The sequence below is a fragment of the Prinia subflava genome (assembly GCF_021018805.1).
Source record: "Prinia subflava isolate CZ2003 ecotype Zambia chromosome W unlocalized genomic scaffold, Cam_Psub_1.2 scaffold_22_NEW, whole genome shotgun sequence".
Lineage (NCBI taxonomy): Eukaryota > Metazoa > Chordata > Aves > Passeriformes > Cisticolidae > Prinia > Prinia subflava.
In genome coordinates, this window is record NW_026960606.1 from 4,570,297 (window position 1) to 4,593,841 (window position 23,545).

Consider the following 23,545-nt stretch of genomic DNA (forward strand, 5'->3'; position numbering starts at 1 on the left):
GCTGGTTTGTTCAGATGCCTGCCTGCACTGATGTGCCGTGCTGAGGTGTGTCCACTTCACTGCATGCCTCTACCATCTCTGCCTTCACCATCTCTGCCTTCACCATCTCTGCCAGAGACAGTTGACCAGGCATTGCATTGATGATGCATCTGCATTGTGCGTTGGCATTCCCAAACGCAAGGAATTGAAGCAGGTGTAGCTTTGCTCTTTCACTGTTCACTTGCCTGTTCATTGCACTTTTGGGACAACCAGGGAATGACATGAAAGACTCTGAAGGTCCTTGCTTGATTATTGTATAAATGTTTTCAGGTGTTTCAATCAATGGAACTTGCAAAATTGTTTTTTGTGGTGTATTTGTGATGTCTGCCAGCACCTGTTGTGGCAAATCCCTGGCTTGAATTTTGGGTCTGTCATGTGGCATGCCCCCTGCCACCTGCAACATGGTGAGGGTTGCATTCACTCCTTCTTGGTATCTGTTCCTCAGTTCCTCGAGGGCTTTCCTCCATTTAGCATTCCTTCAAAAACTGTTTGAGGTAGAGATTTCAAATCATTTTCTCGCATCACTTTTCTCCAGTCTCTGAGCACATCGTGATCCGATTGCTCCCATCTTGGGTCTGCATCCTGTAGATCATGAGTCATTGGTAACACAATACTTTCCATGCTTCACTATATCACAGTTCTTCTCTTTCAATGTTTTCTTTTTGATTTCTTTGCAGTCTGTTATAACTCTTTCATCCTGTGGATTTGCAGGAATATGATTCAATTGCTGTTGCCATGATGCTCTGTCTTCCATTTTGGAGCTTGCTGACATTTCTGACTTTTCTCCCTCTCCTGGATGAGGAGTGGATATTGTAAATCATTTTTTCCCCCTCCTGTATGAGGACTGGGGAATTACTTTCTCTGTGCTGTACATAATACCTATGTGGCATGGTGAAGGGAAATCACGGCTGAAATTGCCGTTGACCCAGCAGGTAGCCTTGATATAAACGTGTAGGAATTATCTGCAGAGGATTCAGAAAGGGTGTGACTACCTTATGCTGGAAGGGGTGATTGAGGGAAATGCATTGCTAAATTCGGATAAAATTCCAGAGCACAGTCTTTCAACTGAAGAAATAATTGCTTTTTTATAAAAAAAATCTTTTGAAAATAAAGATGATTGTGATTGAGTGGCAAATGAAGTTTGGGCTGCAGTCCAAAAATCATGTGGAGTTTGAACTGACTTGCTGTCACCAACGGTGAATATTTGCTGCTGCTTCTGAGCTAGCATATTTTGAACTTTGTTGTCTTCAGGAGTTGATGAAAGCATTCTTTGTTGTTGTTTTTGTTGTTGGAGCTGTGCAATCTGCCTGGAGATCCGTTGCAATGCTGCTGTTCCGCCATACGCGGCGCTGTCGCTGCACCGGCTGGATGCTGCGAGCATATTTGCTGTTTTGTTTTAAGTATTTCAATGTCTTAGCATTGCTGCATAGTTGCTTTTAATTTCAGTCGTGCACCTAGGTTGCTGCGGGAGGTTCCCGCTGCCTGAGCACTGCTGTGATGAGAGGGAATGGGCGGAACGCTGCTTGCGTTTGCTGCGAGGGGGTGGAGGGGGGGCGGTGACCAGAGGGAAATCCCACCCTGGCCCCGCCTTGCCCCTGTCTGCACCGGCATGGGGGCGTGGAACGAAACGCCTCCGCCGTGGCCATGCCCCTCCTCTGCCTGTCTGGCGTGGCAGAGCCAGAGGAGATGCACTCTCCCTGCTCTCTCCCGGGGTCTGCCCCGCCCCGATCTGCGCTGGCACTCCCTACAAATCCCGCCGGCGCCCGCGCTTCCGGCATCCCTGCCGCTTGTGCTGGAGCAGTGGCCCCGGTCCCTGCCTCACTTTCCACGGTCCGCGTCATCACCATCTGTCCTGCCCGTGTCACAGACAAGCGCAGTGTGGGCAGGCAGGGCGTCCCCACAGTCCGCGTCCCCCCAGCGCAGGGCGTCCCCCAACTGCCCCGCACGGCTTGGTTTGGAGCGGCTGATCTGCTCCGTGCTCCAGGGCTTGGTGACTGCTGCCTGCGACCCCTCCGCTCCTTTCCCCTTTGTCTCTCCCTGTCCCGCTGGGGGGGGGGGGGGGGGGGGGGGGAGGGCGCAGCGCTTTGTCCCTGCGTGTTCGATGTTTGGAGTGGGGGGCTGAGGGGACATAGAGGCGGGGTCTGTGTTAGACTCCCCACGCCTCCTTCCCGGGGAACGCATATCGTGGCGGGAGGAGCAAGCCTCAAAAAAAATTAGAAAAAAAGGGAGATCCATGTCCTCTTGCTCAGTAGGATGGATCAGTAGTTTCAGGCTTCTCGGGAGCAGTGATAGGGTGTGTGTGGGGACTGTGGGGAAGTTAAGCAAAAAACACTTTTGCTCGCGCGCAATGACATGGGTCTGTTTCCGTCCCTCCACGCGCGCTGCTGTGGTGCAGCCCCGTCTCCGCCTCCCTGCTGGGGACGCAGCAGCCTCTGTCACCGGGCGCATGGCCAGTGCGGCGGGCTCCGCGAACGTTCGTGTGGCGGAACCCAATCCAGCCTCCCCCAGCCCAGCGATGCACGGAGGAGATCGCTCTGCTCGCCACCTGTCCCGTCTTCCCCCTGCACGGCAGCACCGCCCTCTGCCACTTTCACATCAGCTCTGACCTGTGCGAACACGCACGGCCACTGAACCTGCCCTGTGTGTCGTATTTCATGAGAATCACACAGAAAGGATTCATTATCCTCACTTTTTTGCTCTGACCGATTCAAAGGCGACTGTGAAAGCTCGCCTTCTCCCCATTCTATTTCTTCACCATCTGTTTCCAACCCCTCTTCCCAGCTAACGTTTCCTTCCCAGTGCAGGGGGTCTGTGGACCGCCCTCCCCCGCACTGTGTGTTCTCCCCCGGCCCTGGCGGCACAGCTGGCATTCCTTCTGCCCTTTCCCCTCTTTCCCTTGCTGTTTTGCAGTGGGGGATGGGGAAGGCAGCGCGGCATGGCCGTGGGCCGCCCGCTTCTGTGTTCTTGCAGGGGTGCAGGGTAGGAAGCGGAGTGGGCGATGGGGTTTTGAACTCTGGGGTACTTAAATGCCTCTGTCTAGGTTTACTCTTGCGTGCAGAGGACTCGATTTTGTAAAATATCATATCAAGGTGTTCCTGCGAAGCAGGATAAGTGAGGAGGTTTGTGGCAGGCTTATAGATTGTGGGGATGTCCGGGAAACTGTTAGAGACTGATTTTGAGCGTCCCCTCCCTTTTCTGGGGTTGCAGTCTGCATGTGGGATCACTGTTGCTCAGAGGGCTGGGAATCTGATTCCTCTTTGCCTCTCTGCTGCCGTGGGAGTTTTAATTCTTCCCTGGAATTCTGTGATATCATTTGCAGCAGTACTCTTGCCGATGCCAATAATTTGAGAGCTGCTTTATCGCTCCTCATTGCTTTCTGAAATAGTTTTCTTTTTGTTCACCCCTTTCCAAAATTCTATTTGGAACTATAGTTCCGTTCTGCATTGTGGAATTTCAAGGCAAACCCATTGTTAGAGAGCTGCTGGCTCTTTGTTAAATAAAGCTGCAAGTTATGCAGCAGTGATGCTTTGCCGAGTTAATAAGATACGTAGCTATTTCTGGGATACATTCCCCCTGTGTTCTGGGTTTTTGACGAGTCTCACCTAAGTGCAGTCTTTCCTCCCTGTGGAACTGGAACCAGTGTTGTCCCTTGCTGTCCGGCAGCTGTGGGATGACGCAGCCCTGGGCTCCTGGGTTCACGTCGGTCCGGCTGAAGTTCCAAGGTCGGCGACCTGCTGAGTCTGTCTTTATCTTCTAGTAATAAAGTTTTGGCTTCTTCTGAGGGTCCTTGGTTGCTGAGATGTTTTCGGGCACCACTCTCTCAGGGTAGCTGTTCCCTGAGATTCTCCTCGGGGTTGCTGTTCCCCGATGTAATAAGGTTTTTCATCTTCTCTTTGCCCTAAGTGTTTCACACCAGAGCCAGAGATGACAAGCTGAGTCTTCCAGTGCATGTTTCCAAGGTTGTTTATTCTTCATTATCTCTCAGTTCTTTCTCAGCTCTGCCAGGTCTCCCTGGCAGGGTACATTATCTTAGTTCTTTCTCTGCTCTGCAAGGCATCCCCAGCAGAGCAGGACATGCGGCGGACTGGGCGGATCAGAGGGTCCTGGACCTTTTGTACCATTCCCCTGATCCAACCACCATCCAAAATGTACTTTTTATTTACAGAATCATACCAATACTTACTACCTATGTTAACGTCATTTCTACTCTAAACCAATCCTTGAGATCCAACTCAGCAGAAAATGGGGGACGAGTGCAAGAACAAGGAGCACAGGGGCCACTCCCCAATTCCTCCATCTTGCCTCTTCAACCCCATATACTGAGAATCCTAGATTCTACATTTACATTCTATGATAAACTAAATACTACTTATTTTGAATTTTCTCAGCTTGTGATTCTTCATACAATGTGGGCATTCACTCCCATGGCCAGGGATCAGAGGCAGTGTCCTCCTGGGCTCTGTGTGAGGCTGGTTGACCCCCTTGTACAGATCCCAAACCCCCCTGTCCGGTCTCCAAGCCCTCCAGGGTGGCCAGAGGGATGTTCTAGACTCCGACAATCAAAAACCCTTGCACTTCCCAGGACAATCTGTATTGGTGGAACTGTCTAATGTAGGGGCTGTACCCATGGTACTCATTACTCCTTTAAACATGTACACCAGGAAAGCAAATGATGCTTATGGCAAAGAACACAAAATAAGCTCTTGATGGACTATTCCTACATGTTAATATTAGCCCTGAAAGGGGCTGCACAGACCTTTTCTTTTCTTTTACAGGTAATTGTTCAACAAAGAAAAAATATTCAGAACTGTGAATGAAAAACCTCAGATATGGACTATGGCTTGGTTTACTGGTAACTGTGATTATAACATGTTAGTTATATTTGTATGGCTGTTTGCCTTGTGCATGTGCTCAGCAGTGCAAACTGTTAAAGATGAGAATCAAAGCAACTTCGCCTGGAAACTGGTTGTGTTGGTTTAGCATGGATGGTAAAAACCAATTAGTGATCTTTGAAAGTGACAACCAGATTAGCCAATTAAATACAGCTGTACACCTCTGGGTAACATGGCTTACATTCAGGAGGATTTTAGGAAGCCAGTTTCTTTCCTTTCGGCCTCACTGGGGGTAAGAAGGCAGTCCCTGCTCTCCTCTTGCGGGGGGGGGGGGGGGGAGTCTGGCCCGGTGACTCCCGGGCCGGAGGAGGGGATGAGAATATACACCCAGCCCGGCCCGGATCAGATTTCCAGCAGTTGTAAAAGACCCTGCTCCTTTGCTGGGGGGGCGAGCCCCCCCTCCCCCCTCCGTTGAATCTCGGGCAGAGGAAGAAAAAGGGGGGGAGAAGAGGCCCAGCCTGCTCAAGAGATGATGCAGCTGAAATCAGAGGCGACACTGCAGCTGGGCGAGTGGCCCCAACAATAGCCAGAACCCAAAGACTGGCCCAGCCCAGTGAGGCTTGCCCCTACCACCTTCTGCTACTGGCCGGGCTGAGCTCCCATCTCTCGGCAAGAGTTTTCTCCATAGGTAGGGGTTTGAAATTCTATGGCCTCGCTGCCCCGGCAGAGATCACGTGACCATCTGCAAGCCTGGACAAGAATGTTAACTCTTTCCTGACACAAATTGAAACTTTTTAAAACTCTAACCCTTCTCAGAGAGAAAGAAAAGGCCAAAGTGGAGATATTTAAAGAGAGAGTATGAAGATACCAGAGTCAGTAAAAGGAGAGTGACCCCTTAGGTGGAACAGATGACAAGTTGCCTTAGTGCTAAGCTGAAAATCTGAGTTGTGGTAGCTGACTGTAATATGAATATGCTAGAGTATTCCTTTAAGTCGAGGACAGTATGAATTGGGGAGATGTGAAACCAGGGCCTCTATTAATACCATGGAAGCTGGACAGAGCAACACAGAGCACAACCAATATGGTGAAATCATACGTTCTCCCCTTTATTCCCCGAAATGGCTCGTTATATTCAGTTTCAGATAATTTACAGTTGCAGGTGTTTTCTAATTGGTATTCAGCATGAAAAAGAATGCAAACAATCTCAGTTTAAGGTAGCTATCATAATTTCACTACAACTATCCTATCTAATACATACACACACCTTAATCTAAATTTAACTGCACCACAGGCTTATCTACTTCTACACAGGCCCAAAACCTGGGCCCAGTTTGGGATAGGTCAAATTTCATTCTAAAATACCTCATGTCCATGTTCTCTAAGAAATTCTGTTACAGAGATGATTTGTGGATTTTTGAGCAAAGTATTGAGACACTAAATTTGAACATTTTAGAAAAGCTAAGGTTTTAGTTAACAATAGATGTTGCTGATTTGACTGAAATGAATAGATAAGCTTTGCTGAAATCAGTTAAAAGTTAGAGAATGGGTGAAAGAAACCGGATTTAAGATAAGCTACCCTGGATCTAGTAACTCATTGATTGTCAACTTTATGTTTGTGTATTATGAAAAGCAGAGAAACTAATCAATAGACCCCAGGAAAACAAGACAATCGCAAACCTCCTGTTTCCAGAAACCCACTGAAATAGTCCTGGAAAACAGGAAACAGGGAGTTCCACCATCCATTAATCACATCTGCATTGAAAAGGTTGAAAGTTTAGAACGAGGAAGACTCGTTTTACTTCCTCCTTTTGGTGACCACTCCTCGCAAAAGGACCACCGACCCATTTCAGGGAATAAACTACGCATGCTTAATAGCCTTTTTGTCAATTAGCATATGAAGAGGAAAAGAGGAAGTGACATGGGTATGAATATGCATTTGTATTTTGTGTATTCAACATTTTTGTAAATAAAAGGCTTTGTAATGACCTGTGATCTTTGCAGTGTGCATTAGGGAGCTATCCCATGGGCTGCCCTTCCTTCGTCGCGATAAACATACACTTTCTAACTTTAATGGTTAGAGACTTTTTGTCCGTCACAGTTGGATATTGATATTAGATTGATATTCATATTTTAATAAATCAGTATTTGTGATTTGCTGAGTGAATATTAAGCTAGAAGCTGTGATCTGGTGATCGCATGAGATGTTTGAACAGAGACAGATGAGAAGAACTGAGAAGATATCTCTGTTTCTTGAGATGGAAAATCCTTTGCCTTTGAGTCATGCATCTTTAAAAGGTGAAACCCTAGTATGTGAGTGAGTCCACGGCCCATATGTGGTCACGAGAGAGGCTATGTGATATGGGAGGTCCACAACTGCAGAAGTTCATGGGCGGACTGCTTTTGTGAGAGTTGGAAGCCACAAGCAGACTGTTTTCTCTTGTGGAAAGTTACCAGAACAAGCCAGGAGAGACTTCTCTCTCTCAAAGACTGAATGAAAGACTATAAGTGGTACTGACCTGAAGTTGCGAGTTTTGCCTCTTTACATTGTTTGTGGGAAAGTTAACATTTTGTGGCAAGAGAGGGAGTTGTTTTGGGTGTTTCATTTTTTTTCTTCCTTTTCTTATTTTCTTCTTCTTAGTGTATGTTAATAAAACTATCTGTTTACTTTTAAGTTTTAGGCCTGTTTTGCTTTTTATTTTCTCCTAGTCACATCTCACAAAAAGCAAACACTGAAACCATCACAAAATTGGTGCATTGGCTGGGAAAAGTCAAATTGGCAAATGTAAAACTGCTACACTGGTAAAAGGGTTTGCAAAAATATGGAATCATACTGATCAACGTGTATGCGTAACATTATCTGGATCTGCTGAACAAGGATTGTGATTTTTCATAACACACGTGAATTTATCTTTTCTTCTCAATATGGCTAGTGTGGCAGCTCCATTACCTCTACCTGAACAGTGGACAAGTAAGAGAAATGGAGCCCAAATTGAGTGGAAAGGTATCCCTTATAGTGCAAAACATTTACCAAACTAAGAACTCCCCTTCTGATGTACCTCATGAAGGATGATTACACCAGAAATATTGTAGAACTAGACGTCCAAAGATAAATGTAACCATCTTAGCTCAAATTGAATCCCCTTACCCAGCCATCAAATCCAGTAAAGGTAAATTTGGTCCTGAGGCAATAACCTTTGAGGAATATAGTGCCATCCACTGTTTGACCCATTATACACACCAGATATATATGAAGGCAAATATAGCACAGTTTTTAACCCCTCCTGGTGTGTGCAACTTCCTAACATAATGAATATAACCCCAATCAACTGACAAAATTTAATGTGGACATGGTCTGTACAAACTTTTCTTAAAGGCAAATTTAGAGAATCCAAATTTACTGTGACTCAAAGAAAATAGTCCTCTATTCAATTGCTCAAACGTTATAACATGCAAAGAAGGATCTGGACGTCCTCCAGAAACATGGTTTTCACTTAGAACTTGAACATTAATAAGGAGTATATGCACTTGTTTGGGATACCAGCTATTGCCAGATAATGAGTTCTGTGCCTTTAAGACTAGACTTGAGAACAAAGAGGGAGGAGAAGCAGCACACAGTTTTGTCTGCAGAAGCTTCACTTCCTCCCCAAGGATTCCTCAGTCTCGGTGTGTTGTCTGTGGCGCAGACAGGTGGAGAGGTTTTTTTCCTTGCTTTTAAGCTAGCTTCTAGTTCATTAGCCAAGACAAAAAGTTTTCCTGATCTGTGGCTTCTTCCTCTGGAACTGTTCAGCTCTGCTCCAGTCTGGAAGACCAGCACCAGGAGCCCAAGCTAGCAAACCCCGGTGGGGAGAGGCCCCCTGGAATGCTGTCCTGCCAGCTCCTAGCCGAGAGAGAGCCATACCTACAGAAAGGACTTTTGGACTCTGGATCTCTGAATCTACCATCTCTTCAGAGCAACGAGATGTTTTATTGTTTAATATTATTTATTTTTCCATGTTTGTGAGTATTTTGCTTGTGAAATAAACAGTATTTTCACTTTTCTTCAAGGAGATTTTCTCCCGAACCAGTTGGGGGAGAAGCTGCTGGTGTTAGCGTAGGAAAACATATAACCAAATGAAGGCGATCATATGCGATTCTTTATTTGAGCGCACGGGACACAGGGGCATACAGTGCCCAAATCTTGTGCCCAAGAATACAGAGTCGATTTGTGATTTTTATAGTTTCAAATTATACATATGTTAACTAACCTCCACCCCTATATACTGGTTATCCTATTTCTTAGTTACTATCTTAAATCATACCTACGCTCTACCCTGAGTTATACTTGATTTGGTTAAAACAATGATTCTCAATTATCTCCTGGGCTGGAGTCACACTTGACTCAATTAAAACAATAGTATGAAGCTAGTTGCAGAAGCTGACGTTTGTTCCAATGTCAAGTTCAGATTGTGCATCTTCTACCTTCCCCCAACTACCCGCAGTTAGCTTAAACAGAAATTATTATTTTAACTCTCCACTATCACTGGTATCTGCCTTTTAGAGGAGACATCCTTTCGAGAAGTTTCCTTCCAAATTTGTCTCAAACCGGGACACCCTGAAAAGGCTACAGAAATCAAGATGAGTCCTGTAACTCCTCCAATAAATACCTTCTCAACCAATGAGTTGTCTTTACTAACTACCCAGTCCCTGGTACCCTGATAAATACTAAGCCAAAAATCACCATCCTTGGTTATGCAGATAAAACCAATTGTAACACTCAAAATATGTAGCCCCTCTTGCATTGGCTTGGAGATGCTCTGATGGGAAATTTTATTCACATTTGTCATTAGAACAACATGGTGGACTAAAGTGTGGAATTGGAATTCCCTCCCTTTGCCCCAGATGTGTTTTTACTTGAAGTAAAATGATGCCTTGGGAAGGCTGACCTGAAACAGAGACTGGACAGAGCTAGTGAATAAAGCAGATATTTATTGAAAGGCCTTTTAAGGGTGCACCTTGGGCAGGACAAGAGCCTGGCCAGGGCTACACCCAAAGTGGACTTAAAATGGTCACAAAATGGACTACTGGTCACGAAATCTTACACTTTTATAAGTTTTGACCCATTTGCATATTGGGGTTTAATTGTCCAATTACAGCTTCAGGTTGTGAGATCTCATCCTTCTTGTTTCTCCCTTCATGTCCACCGTTGTTTATGCTTTTGGGGCTGAAAGTTCTACACGTTGTCCTTGGTCTTCAGCAGGAAAAGGATTTGTTTTGTTTACCTACTCTGTGAAGAAAGCTTACTAACACTTAATATGAGGCTCAGAACTACACCCCTAGGCAGCACAGAATCTGAAAAACATGAAAGCTAAAACTTAAGTCATCAAGACAAGAAGGCAATCAGCGATCTCCTAGACATAAAAGTACTAAAATAATTTCATTTAACCCTGGTGAGGGAACTTGTGATCTGGCATCACAAAGGTCAGATAGTGAATACTTTGACCAGGAACAGGAACAGAGGAGCCCTGCCTTTGGCCAGGAGGAGGAAAGGGATGACTAGGTGTACTGGACTGTATGGATTTGATGGCCTGGCACATCAGATCCACAGAAATATAAAGCTTTAGTAGATACTGGTGCTCAGTGTACACTGAGGTCATCAAGGTACAGGAGTGCAGAACCCATCTGGATCTCTGGAGTAACAGGGGGATGCAAGTTGTCTGTATTAGAGGCCAAAGTGACTTTAGCGGGGTACACCTGGGAAAAGCACCCCATTGTGACTGGCCGAGAGGCCCCTTGTGTCCTTGACACTGACTACCACAGGAGAGGGTACTTCAAGGACCCAAAGGGGTATCGGTTGGCTTTTGGTGTAGCTACAGTGAATACAGAGAAGATCAAATAGTTATCCACCCTGCCTGACCTCTCAGATCTTTTCATTCTGGGATTGCTGCAAGTTGAAGACCAGCAAGTGCCAATTGCTACCAGAACAGTGCACAAGCAGCAATATCACACCAACCAAGACTCTGTAACTCCCATCCATGAACAAATTTTTCAACTGGAGAGCCAAGGACAGATCAGCAGGACCTGGTCAGCCTTTAACAGCCCTATATGGCTAGTGTGGAAGTCAAATGGGGAATGGAGGCTGACAGTAGACTATCATGGCCTGAATGAAGTTATGCCTCCTCTGAGTGCGGCCGTACTGGACATGTTGGAACTTCAATATGAGCTGGAGTCAAAGGCAGGCAAATAGTGCTAAAATGATATTGGTAACGCATTTTTCTCAATCCCTCTGGTGGCAGAGAGCAGGCCACAATTTGCTTTCACCTGGGGGCGTGTCCAGTACACCTGGAACCAACTGCCCCAGGGGTGGAAATGTAGCCTGACCATCTGCCAAAAACTGATTCAGACTGCACTGGAACAGGATGGCGCTCCAGAACACCTGCAATATATTGATGATATCATTGTGTGGGGCAATACAGCAGAAGAACTTTTTGAGAAAGGGAAATATTCCAGGTTAGGTTTCTCAGGGAATTTCTTCCCATTTGTTTTTGGGAGATGGTGAATAGACAGTGATTAAGAGACAAAAGGAGTAGCCAAGTGCCTTGACATACCTGCTGAAATGATTTTGGAGGGGAATGGGGGTCTAGCAGCTCTTAGCTGGAGGTAAGCAGTCTTTGCCCTGCTTGGAGGGGGGTCAGTTGTGGTTTTGGGTGCTGGACTTCTGCTCAGGGGGTCGATGCTGCTGTGGAATTTTCCTTGCTGCCAGCTTGTAAGCCCACTGCTTCCAAGACCTGCCGGTTGACTGGGACTTTTCAGCACCCACCATCACTGGGAGACCCCCACCATCTACATGGATGTTTCAGGTGAAACCGGGCCCTTGTCCTGGGGTGACAGTGCTTTGTATCCCAATCGTGTGTTTCTGTTCCCGTGCTATCGGAGAGGTTTTTTGTTTCGTCTAATAGCCACGCCCCTCCCCCAGCTGCTTGCTGCTGCTGGCTTTCGGCTTCGCTTGTTGCTGGCTTTGCTCTCTTGCTTTTTTGCTTGCTTTTTGCCATTTTTCTGCTTTTGTTTTTTCCCCTTCTTTCCTTCCTCCCCTTTCCTGAAGACATCGAAACCGGTTCTGGACCTTGATCTGGGAACGTCAAGGAACCCCCCCCCCCCGCCCCCCGGAGTCTGCATCTGTGAGAGAAGCTTGGCACCCTCCCCAGCAGAGACTGCCCAAGTTGTTCATCCTGGTGAAAATGTTTGTTGTCATCTGGGGCTGTTCTTTTTCTTGTGTTGGGGAGTGTTTTTTGTTGTTTTCGTAATAAACAAGTTTTTCCCACTTTTCCTCTGAGGAAATTCTTCCCAAACCCTCTGGGGGGAGGGGGGGGGAGGAGTTGTGGGGGTTTGTACCAGGACAGCCCTCCATCTCCTTGCTCTCTCCAAAGAGAGTGTTCCTGGTGCTGGTTTGGAGATTGAAAGCTGCTGTGTGGAGTCTCACAGGACAAGTCATTGAGGCTGCTGAATGGGAAGGTGAGTCAAGCCAATTTGCAAAAGTGAAAGCTGTTCAGCTAGCCCTCACTGCAAACTTTATTGCTGTGGTCCAAAAGAAATGGGGTAAGAGTAAATGCACAAACTGCCTTTTTTGTCAAAATGTGGGAGGAAAGAGGGCAAGCATTATGGGAGGCAGCTACAAAGGGAAAAGAAATAGTCACAAGATCACTAACGATGGCTCTTGGTTCAGGACTTATTGCTGCAATTAAAAATCGATAGAAAAGTGTCATCTGCTGCCGCCACTGCCTAGCTCATGAGGGACCCTCTGCTTCACACCCCATTTTCACAAACCCTTTCTATCCTCCTCTGCCTACGAACGATGGGAGATAAGATTACAGTGAGGAAGAGCACTGGGACCAACAACAAAGCCCCGCAGACCCAAAGCACTAGGATACCAGATTGCAATAAAATGATGGACTGTAACTTGGCAAGGCAGTCCTTTACAACCCTCAGACTGTGAGCAGAGAGCAGAGCTCAGACCCTACTAGGACAACATGGAACTTTCTTTGTGAGCCACAATCTGACAGAGAGCAAAATGCCAGCACAGCTGATAAAGTTAGACCAGTGGGGTTTGCTGGATGAAAAATCATGGAACTGTGAGCATCCTGGGACTGGGGAGATGTCCCAGTAGCATCGGTGCAGCTTGCAGATATTATAGTAATTTCTCCACATTGGAGCAATTTTTATTTAGGGTTAAAGAATCCTGTACCTCTTTCCTAAATGAGAAAGTCCTTGATGTTAAAAACTCCTGTGTGCAGCTGCAACAGGGAGTGCTAAGAAAGATACTGTTAACAAACCCACGCACTGATCCAGAACACGGATCCTGGGAACAGATCCACTGAATGGATCTGGGGAACAGAATCCTCAGTTTAGCACGCAATGTTACAGGCAGTAATGAAACTTCTCCTCAGGACTCCCCCCACCCACGGTTAGCCCCTTGGTCGATTTTAGCCCCTCGGCCAATTTTAGCCCCCCGGGCTTGACAGTCTCCATCACAGTACAGCCCCCCTTGCCTGAAACTTACCAAGAGCGGCTGCAATGGCCAGCTCCATTGCATGGCTAAAGCTATGGCACATTGCTATCAGAATGCCAAGAAGACACATTGAAACATGTCTGTTAAAACTAACCTTGTATTTTTCAGTGAGCTGTGATTTTTAATAGGATTATTTACTGGAGAAATTCAAAGCTGTCTGCATAAATGTAGTGTCTTCCTGCATATCAGTAACATAGCAAGATCTAAATTCCTTAACAGAAATGCTGATGTATTGCATGATTGGTAGAACTTGCCATGTGGAATGTATACTCCCTTTTCAGGAATTTTGATTTAAGGTCTGATTGGGCTGAATTAACTCTGATTCCTTTCTAAATTATAATGATGTTAGCTATTACCACGACAATTAGAAACTTATATATCTAGAAAAATATTTGCAAGTGGATAATGTTTCAATTTGTAAACATGGAGGTTCATATTTATAAAATACTGTGCCCCCTTGAAAAAATTCAGGAAACCCCTCCTTGCAAATATTTTAGGTAAATGTTAACAGAACAGCAATTAACTTTCAAGCCCAGAGTCAACACACTGCATGATTCACTGGGTGCAATTAGCTGGGTTATAAATCAGGCATTCCTTTGCTCACTTGAAGACAAACCTTGAAATTTATCTGTGGCAGCTATTTGAAACTTAGCTATAATTAGTACACGAAACTCCACTGCAAATGCAAACAAAATTGTTCCAGCTTTACCAGTTGGCTTGCTTTTTACCCTACTATCACCGTGGAGGCCTAGCCAGAAAACAGACTGGGGACACAGATCTGGGTGCATCAGAGCATGCCGGGCAGAAGACCCGGTTTATTTACAAAAACCTACTTTTATACTTTTTCTATGAGGCCTGTGGATTGGAGGAAGGAATTCCCACCTCCACACTACATTGGTGAAGGGGACTGTCACACAGTCTTGTTTGTCCCAGCAGGGAATGTAAAAACAGTGGCTATGTTTATAGAACATAGCAGATGTTTACATTAAAAGAGCGTGAGAAGGTACAGACTTCTCTTTTAATATGAACGCTCAGCAAACCAGGAAAAACTCATGGCAACATCTCACCCTTTTAAGTATATTAAAAAAGAAAACAAAAAAAGAAAAATGAACAATTCTATGACAGGAAAAAAGAAAGAAAAAAAAAAAACCTGTATAAAGTTCACCGACCTTCATTTGGGTGACGGTGTGAGGGCTACATGTTGGTCTGATTCTGCCTTTGCTACCCAGGGTTTCACCCTGAACCCCTTGAAATAACCTGCTCAAAATATCTCGAGCATAGTCTAACATAAATTGACCAACAACCCTCAATTTTTCAAATTTTTATAAGATGCAACGGGAATATGGTGTAAAGGCAGGAGCATTCCAAGAAAAATTAATCACTCAGTTCAAAATTCTGAACCCCAAAAGTTCTGTCCCAAAACCACAACCCCCAAACAACGTGCACTTTCCCCACAGAGGTCACAATGGCTACCATACATAAAACTGAACCATAGCAAACAATTCCTCTGAGTCCATGATCAACAGCCCGTTGGCTCTCAGCATCACACTGCTTCAGTCTGTCCTTGTCCAGCAGCTCCACAGGATCCAAAGTCTCTATGGAGGCCATATAGGAAAAGAGAGGATGCCAGTCCGTGTCCATGTCAATCAGATCTCGAAGAGGCTTCTGTGATGGGTGGCACTAGGGTGGCACAGGGTGCACAAGGTTTCAGGATCAAACAGGATCAGTCCAATGCACCTGAGGCAGCTCAGCAGACTTTCAGTGGCCGCCTTCTTAGCATGGATCGCAGAACCTGAGGATAGAGAACTTAGAAAACACAAATTGAGCAATTGACTTTTTCTCAAAGAATGCATGATATATAGGATGTCGACGTAGAAACCCACTGCAAGGTCCAAAGAAAACTGACCATAGCTATGTGGCAACATCAACACTTCCTACACTTGAGATGATGGCTGTAAACCAGCCAGAGAATTTTGCTCTTGTTCTAGAGCTTGGGAAACTGTTTCGTTCCCCTGATGTCTTGGTCTTTTTCTTCGCCTCTGAGTTTTCGGGCTTGGCGTGGGCTCAGCATGACCCACTGCTTTGCAAGTTTCTGCAGTATGGTCTGGACCCCCACATTGTGCGCAGAGAAACAAGGGAGTCACTTTCTGTGCCTCCATTTCCTGTTCCCCACTAGGCTGAATATCTGTCTCATGTCCAGCATTCTGCCTCTGTTCAGCCGGCTGAGAAGCAGCCGTTGGGGTCATCACCATAGAATCACAGGTGTTTAGAACTGCACAGGTCTGGATCATTTCCAGGACATCAGAAGTCTCTGGAATGGTTTCCAGGAGCCTCTGGCAAGCAGAATTAGCGTGGCTCCTTGCTAATTGCTCCAGCAGTATCATTTTCAAAGTTCTATCCTTGACTCTTGTCTTTAAAAAATACATCAGACGCGATATAAATTTATGAAAACGTTCCTCTGGCTTCTGTGCTATGTCTAAGAAGTCTTGCTTTGGGGAGAAGGATAACTTGGTTTTTATCAATGCAGATATCCCTATGTATCTGCACGAATCTAAGACAGTGTGAGAAAGGCCAGTTTGCACATCAGGGCAAGCATATTGACTCCTCCCCATAAGTAGGTCAGCTCCGACCCCAAACAGGGGATTGTCTCGAGGCAGGTGACTATTTTTGACAGCCATTTCTCCAGCTAGGAATTTCCAACTTTTCTCAAAGGTAAAAACCTGTTGAGGTTCAAACATCACTGTTGCAAAGCCTCTTATTACATAAGGAAAGATCAGATTCTCAAATTCTGCACTGATCCATTGAATTGCCTCAGTGAAGCTTGTATTATTTTCTGCCACGTCCCTTAATAAGGGAAACGGGACTGCCCGTGATGGGTCATCATGGCTATGATGTTGTGGAACCAAACCCACAGGTCCCTGAACTGGCTGGGGCAAAGCTGCATCTGCAGGCAGCAGCTCTGCTGTCTCAGCAGCCTGATTTGGCTGGGATGCAGGACTAAAAACCTCATCCGATTTCATGACAGGAAAAGCGTGCACATCACACAACGCTTTTGCCCCGTTATCACCTCCCACAGCCGACCCGGCCCCGTAGGGGGGGTGGGCGGGGGACAGTGACTCACTCAGCCCCTGCTCTGTGCGGGGGGGTGTTGGGCAGGGGGGCGTGGCCGATCGGCCACAGCTTTCAGCTCCTGCTCGGCCAGCCGATGGGTCAGTGGCTGGGGCCAGAGCCGGCGGCAGCTCTGCGGCGTCAGCGCCCGGCCCCGTCCCCTCTGAATGGAGGGGGCGGGCGGTGGGGCCGCGCCGCAGCGCAGGGGGACTGCCCTGCACAGGGCGCGGAGGGACAGGACCTGCTCGTAGCAGCCGGCATGGGGCGGGAACCGGGCGGGCGGGACTCGGTTGAGCCGGCGGCCCGCCCTCTGCGGGTCGCGCGGGAGGGAGGGGGAAGGGTGGCGCGGCGGAGACCGCGGCGCCGGCGGGCGACGGTGCAGGCATCGCCGGGGGCGGCGCGGCCAGCGCACATGGTGCGCACGGCGTGGCACAGGGCGGGGCGGGGCCGGGCGGGGGCAGCTCCGCCGTGAGCAGCGGCCGGGGCCCAGCAGCCCCCACCGGCGGCGGCGGGGACCCGGCGCGCGGCCGGGATCGCGAGGGGCGGGGCGCGGGGCCGGCGAAGCGGCGGCCCGGGGCGGCGTGGGCGATCCCCCGCGCTCGGCGTGGGACCCGATGCCGAGCGCTCCGCCCCCTCGGCACCCCAACTCCCCGCCCGCCCAACCGCATGGGGAGCGGACCGAAAAAGCTTTCCAGCCCTTCCAAAAACCCCGCTGGGCATGCCCAACCCCCGACATGGGGGTGGGGGTCTCCTGCATGGGCTCGAACTCTGCATCAGAGCAATCATCGTCATAAGAGATGGAGCTCGCAGGGGAACCAGTCCTGGTTCTTGTCGAAAGCCCAGAATCAGCTTCGAATTCCTCTCCAGCCTCTTTTAAAAGCACGAAAACTGTGGTCCATGCCCGTAAAAGAGTGCCTGCCTTAGAGTTTCCGTCAAGGACGGATGAGAAAAGTCTTTTTCCCAGGGTTCTCCATGGGCCAATATAAGGCGCCTTTTCAGCAGTATAAAAAATTCCAAGTTTCTTTCCCCAGCTAAACAGTTGTCTCACATGTTTCCTGGTCAGGTCAGCGTCACGGGACAACAAAAAGGAGTGGAGCAGTTCCATTATCAATCGTTCCTTTGAGAACATCGTGGGCTTCTTCTTTTTGCAGCTGTAGGAGGCAGATTTTTTTTTTTCTTTTTCCTTTTTTTTCCTTCTTTTTTCTTGCCTCACTAGCTTGCAACTTGACCACGTGGGCGTCAGTTATCACCGTGGAGGCCTAGCCAGAAAACAGACTGGGGACACAGATCTGGGTGCATCAGAGCATGCCGGGCAGAAGACCCGGTTTATTTACAAAAACCTACTTTTATACTTTTTCTATGAGGCCTGTGGATTGGAGGAAGGAATTCCCACCTCCACACTACATTGGTGAAGGGGACTGTCACACAGTCTTGTTTGTCCCAGAAGGGAATGTAAAACAATGGCTATGTTTATAGAACATAGCTGATGTTTACATTAAAAGAGCGTGAGAAGGTACGGACTTCTCGGACTTCTCTTTTAATATGAACGCTCAGCAAACCAGGAAAAACTCATGGCAACACCCTACAGCTTTAATAAGGTAATTTTATTGTGAATCTTTCACCATGGCGACTGTTGGGGGTTGAATTTCTTTTTTACTTTTAAAATTTTTCCCATAAGTTGCAAGGAAACTTACTACTGGGTACTTATGGGTACTTAAGCAAAACAAAAGAAGTGGCCAAGGTCAGGAGAGAGCAACATCTGGCTACACTTCTTTTTTCTCTGGGAATTTCTCTCCAAGGGGAGACATACTGCGAGATTTTGGGGGCAGGTAAAGGATGAGGCTGGAGGCAGTTGTCCTCTCTCGCTCTCGACATCAGAAGGAAGATGGTCAAGCTGTTGCTTCCTGCGGGGAGAATTCACTGTCACCACCTGAGTCCAGTCCTAGGGATCTATCACCATCTGCTTGTGTGCCCGGGAATCCTGAGCTTGCCTTTTCCTGCTCTGCTGGGAGCCGGGCCTCCGCTATCCCACCACTGCAGCTTCTTCAGCACTGCTCTGGGTCTTTCTATGCTGTAGCTCTGCACCGCCCTGCTGTGCTGGGACGTCCCGGCAGTTCCAACTACCACTGTGGAGCTTCTGGTATATCTCATCCACCAGCCCAGGGTTTCTGCTCATTTCTGCCATTCCAGCTTGGTGCTCCTCAGACTCCTGCAGGGGCACTGGGATCAGACTGCCCGGTAGCAGTGGCAGGATGGTGAAATGCTACTACCTTCTCTAAGCATCTTCAGAAGCCGCTCAGGCCACAGGAACAGCCATTTTGGGTCCATGCACACACATGTGCCTCAGCGGAGGAAAGACAGAAAGGGTCTCCTGTATGATATGTTCCAGCAGGATTTATTTCAGCATGCTGAAGGGATCAGGGACAGAAGACCTAGACCATGTGGTGCTTGATGTTTAAGTAAGGAGTCAGGAACCAATGATCTGAGGGCACGGGGGTGGTACAAAGGCAGGGCAAGGGGCAGCAAACCTATAGGGGGGAATGAGGGATGAACAATTGGGGAGAGCAGGGTCAACTAGCCAGTGGGGAAGCAATCCAAGGTAGATTGACAGTAGTTCTGCCAGGCACCATGAAGGAAGTCTTCTCTTTCAGCCTAGGCAGAGAAAACTCTATAGTAAATCTCTCCAGGGCAAAGCCTAGAAGTTTCCCTGAGGGGATTTTTAGGGTTCCCACACTGCCCCAGGGTTTTGTGAAGCAAAGCCTCTCCTCCATCCCTTCCTGTCTTGGCCGTGAAGGCTGTGAAGAGGTTCCTAGTTCTGTTTCTTGTTAATGCCATAGTTATTGTTTGTTTGCCTTGTTATACATACTAATGATGCCTAAGTTTTAGTTTTCATATTTTTCAGATTCTGTGCTGCCTAGGGGTGTAGTTCTGAGCCTCATATTAAGAGTACTAGAAAGCTCTCTTCACAGAGTAGGCAGACAAAACAAATCCTTTTCCTGCTGAAGACCAAGGACAATGAGTACAAGTTTCAGGCCCAAAAGCATAAACAATGGTGGACTGAGGAGAGAAACAAGAAGGATGAGACCTCACAACCTGAAGCTGTCACTGGACAATTAAACCCCAATATGCAAATGGGCCAAAATGTATAAAAGTTTAAGATTTCGTGACCAGTAGTCCATTTTGTGACCATTTTAAGTCCACTTTGGGTGTAGCCCTGGTCAGGTCCTGTACTACCCAAGGTGTATCTGTAAAGGCCTTTTTAATAAATACCAACTTTATTAACTAGCTCTGTCCAGTCTCTGTTCCAGGTCAGCCTTCCCAAAGCATCATTAGTAGAGAACTGTTATTACTATCCTCATATCTTTGCCTGAGAGCCCCCTTAATTTCAAAATTATAAAAATTTGGAGGGAGAGGGTTTACATTCTCCATTCCAAGGGAGGCTTCTGCCTTCCCTAACAGACACCTGTCTTTCAAACCAAGATGACACGTGACAATATTTCGAATAGATACAGATAGTGACTCGACTCTAATTATTCTTCCTTGCCACTTTTAAACTGAAATTGGACTTGATATCAAAACAGTTTAAGTACATTAATGGACCACAACTGCAGTGAGCAATAACTCACTCCATAAGAATAATCTGTCAGACTTACACACCCACTAACCTAATCGAGTTACTTGTGCAAAACTCATGGCACTATTATATAACTAATTTCTTGCTATTTTAGCCTAAAATATTTATATCCCTTTACCTTTATTAAGCCAAGCTCAAATCTATTGTACAAGCAATCTCCAAAAGCTGTCTTACCATCTGCAGATAGAGCAAATTTGAAAGGCAATTTACCAAAATCTACACTATTGTCATTTTTCTGAATAAAGCTGCAGTTTAAAAAACTCGGGCAAAGTTATACACTGTAAGAGTCGGTCCGAAAATTCCTCATCTGCCTCACGACTGTCAGAGGCTGAGACCCCCATGGACCCTGGGCCACAGCACAGGAGAGATCCAAGCTTCTCCCTGCAGCTGCACCCACTGGACCAAGACGCCCTCCTCAGGGACCCATGCATGAAACAATGGGGGACGGTTACGGTTTCTGGCCATGTTTGCGAAGGGGTGTTTCTGTACTGACCGTACTTGGTGAGACCTGAGCTGCACCGCTCCCTCTATTGTGAGAGAACACCTGCGATGCCCACGAGACCTCCCCCCCTTCCTGGCACCTTGCCTCTCGCTTCGAAAAGAACTATAACAACCCCACCAAGAGAGCAGGCTTTTGAGGCCTCCCTGGCGGACACGACGACGGCTCCATTGACCTGCGTGCCACGAGGACTGCGAAGGTGGTCTATTGGTACCGGCGTCACGAGGACTCATGTCTGTCAGTCGGTAGCTATCACCCTTTTCTTTACCCCTCTCTCTCTCTCTCTCTCTCTCTCTTTTCTCCCCCCTTCTCTACTATCGCATAATTGTGTGTATCAATAAAGATACAATTGATTTCACTTGAATTAAGTTATCACTGCCTCTTTTTGCACTCTGAAATCAAAACGAACCATCACAACCATCCTTTGGCTCATGGCAACACACACCGAAAAAAGTCCTGACTATAAATGAATATTTTCAATAATATTTGCAGTTACCATGAGCTATACTCAGAACTAAATTATATAAAATCCCAACATACTTGCCACACCTTTATAATCTCCAGTAAATCCACATTGCTGTTATTTCAGTTACGAATCAGTTGTTTGCCTGCATGTTGTTCATTGATGTTTAACTGTTGTATGACAAATTTTCTGCTTCTTTCTTGTAACGATGGAGTTGAAATTAGTTTAATTCTATTGTATCTGAAACATTTAAAGAAACACTCTCAACTCTGACTTTACTAAAGTTCTGTTTAATTTAAATTCTGTTCAAGTAAAGTTCTGTTAAGTCTAATTTCTTTCAAGTTTAAGTGTTGTTGAGTTTGAGCAAAGTTAAGTTTTGTTGTTCAGTTTAAGCTCTGTTGTTTTAAGTTCTGTAAAGTTCTGTTAAGATCAATTTCTGTTCAGTTTCAGTAATGTTAACTTCAAGTTCTCTTAGGTATACTTTCTATTAAGTTTAAGTAATATTAAGTTTCAGTGAAGTTAATTTTAGGTTCTGTTGAAATATACTTGTTTAAATTATAAAATGCAATTTTTTTGTTATAGAGATAAATAATGTGAAGTTTGCATGAAATTAACTTCTGTTGAAATCTGCTCATTTAAACTGCAAAATAGTTTTTCTGTTATAGAACTAAAATGGAACCGACTAAAACAATTATGATGCAGCATTGGTAAACAACTGTTTAAGAATATAAGATAATAAATTGTGTAAAATATGGAAGATGCAGTTTGTTAGATCCTTGATTTCATCAAAGATTCTATGGGTATAAATGTTTTGCACTGGTTAATTAACAAAATTATTTATAACAATCTCTGCTGGTTTATCTTCCATAGGTAGCACTGAAGAATGAGTAACAATTCCAAATTATGGCTGTTATTAATTGTAAGCTGATTAGTGCTTTCTTTCTTGCTTTTGTTCTCCTCTAATGTCATATATGCATAGATATTTGGAAAAATATTCTCTCAACCTCTTACGACAGTTACTGCTGATGTATTAATGATTCTAAATATGTTGTTAATGTCATAGCGTGAATTCACTGACTTGTTATAACAAGCATTATCCATAAGATATTATTTAAAGTTACACATATGCATTCCTTTGGTTATTTGCAGTTTGTTCATAGTACCATTGACTACTTAGCTAAGGATAAATGACAAAGCAGACTGCTTTACAAACTTTAACATATTTTTGTGTAGCTATCTGCAAAACGTGTCATTTTAAGAAACTTTCCTAACTGCTATTACTGAGAGGCTTTTTTGTAGGATATGTTAGGGAGACCCATCCAGTTAAGGCCCTGGCTCCGGCCAAGCCCTGGTCCTACCTGGTCAGGAGGAATGCCAATAAACCCAGGTGTTTCTGTAACAAAACTGTACTCAGGTCACTTTGACTTGCCAATTAGGGCTTATACAGCTGGACCCCCTTTCAAGGTAAACTTGGAGACCTTTCCCGGTAATGGTTCTCCAAGTCCTCACTGTGAAATGAGGCTTGCCAACTTTTGCAGACTCTGGGTGATGGTACAGTATTTAGGGAATTGATGATGTATCATTGTAAATCACCATCCTATCTCTCATGTGCTACTAATTACATGTATTGCCTTACTTATTTCAGCTCAGTGTGAGTCTATTGCTTTACCACATGACTTGTTTTACTTTTATGTCACCTTCATGTTCACAGCAAGAGACACACATGTTGTCAAAAAAACAAAGAAGGGGGAGTATGGGTCCTCAAGAAAGTTTAGATAATTCAATATTTACACTAGAAATTTTGAAAGAAGATCATTAAATTTGATCCCTTGTGGGATTGCATTTTATGGAAATGGTTTGTTCTAGCTCACCCCTGGAAAATGTATGGTTTATCTCAAGTCTGTATCCTCCCTGCAGTATCCTGTATCTGTAACCTCATTGGCTGGAGAATGTTACCGCACCCCTTTGAACCTCTGTGATAATGCTAAGGCAGAAGGCTCTGCCCCTCTTGCCCCTCTACCCCTGGAGGCCTCCTGATGCTCCCTTTTTCCCTCTCTTCCCTTCCCCCCCTTTCCCTTCCCCTCTCCCTCAGTGAATAAACCCTCACCTCATCAGCACCCCACCGGCATCTGAGTCTCTTTGCCTGCCAGCACGGGAACGCCATGACCCCAAAAGACCCCGGGGGTCTCCGGGGGACACTCCCCGGGGACCCCCCATAAATTTAAACAACAACAATCCCTGGCAGAGCAATACTGCTCTGAAGATTTGCATGTGCAGAACCAATTTCTAAAAGTTTCTACATAAAGATCTCCATTTGGGTGTGCAATGGCAAGGCCTAGCTGATTTGCTGATGTGGGGGAGAAGGTATGCATGTGTTCTATCGCCAACAGGTCTAAAGTGGGTTACCTGCTCTCCTAAACAAACATTG

General features: G+C 46.1%; 1 long non-coding RNA gene across 1 annotated transcript in view; it reads right to left on the reverse strand.

Moving 5' to 3' along the window:
- The window catches only part of LOC134564912 (uncharacterized), a 119,244-nt gene extending 98,449 nt beyond the window's left edge, over window positions 1–20,795 (reverse strand). The window contains exon 1 of the long non-coding RNA XR_010083702.1: window positions 20,491–20,795. This is a non-coding gene — a long non-coding RNA (uncharacterized LOC134564912). The remainder of the gene's footprint in view (window positions 1–20,490) is intronic.
- Between the last annotated feature and the right edge of the window lie 2,750 nt (window positions 20,796–23,545).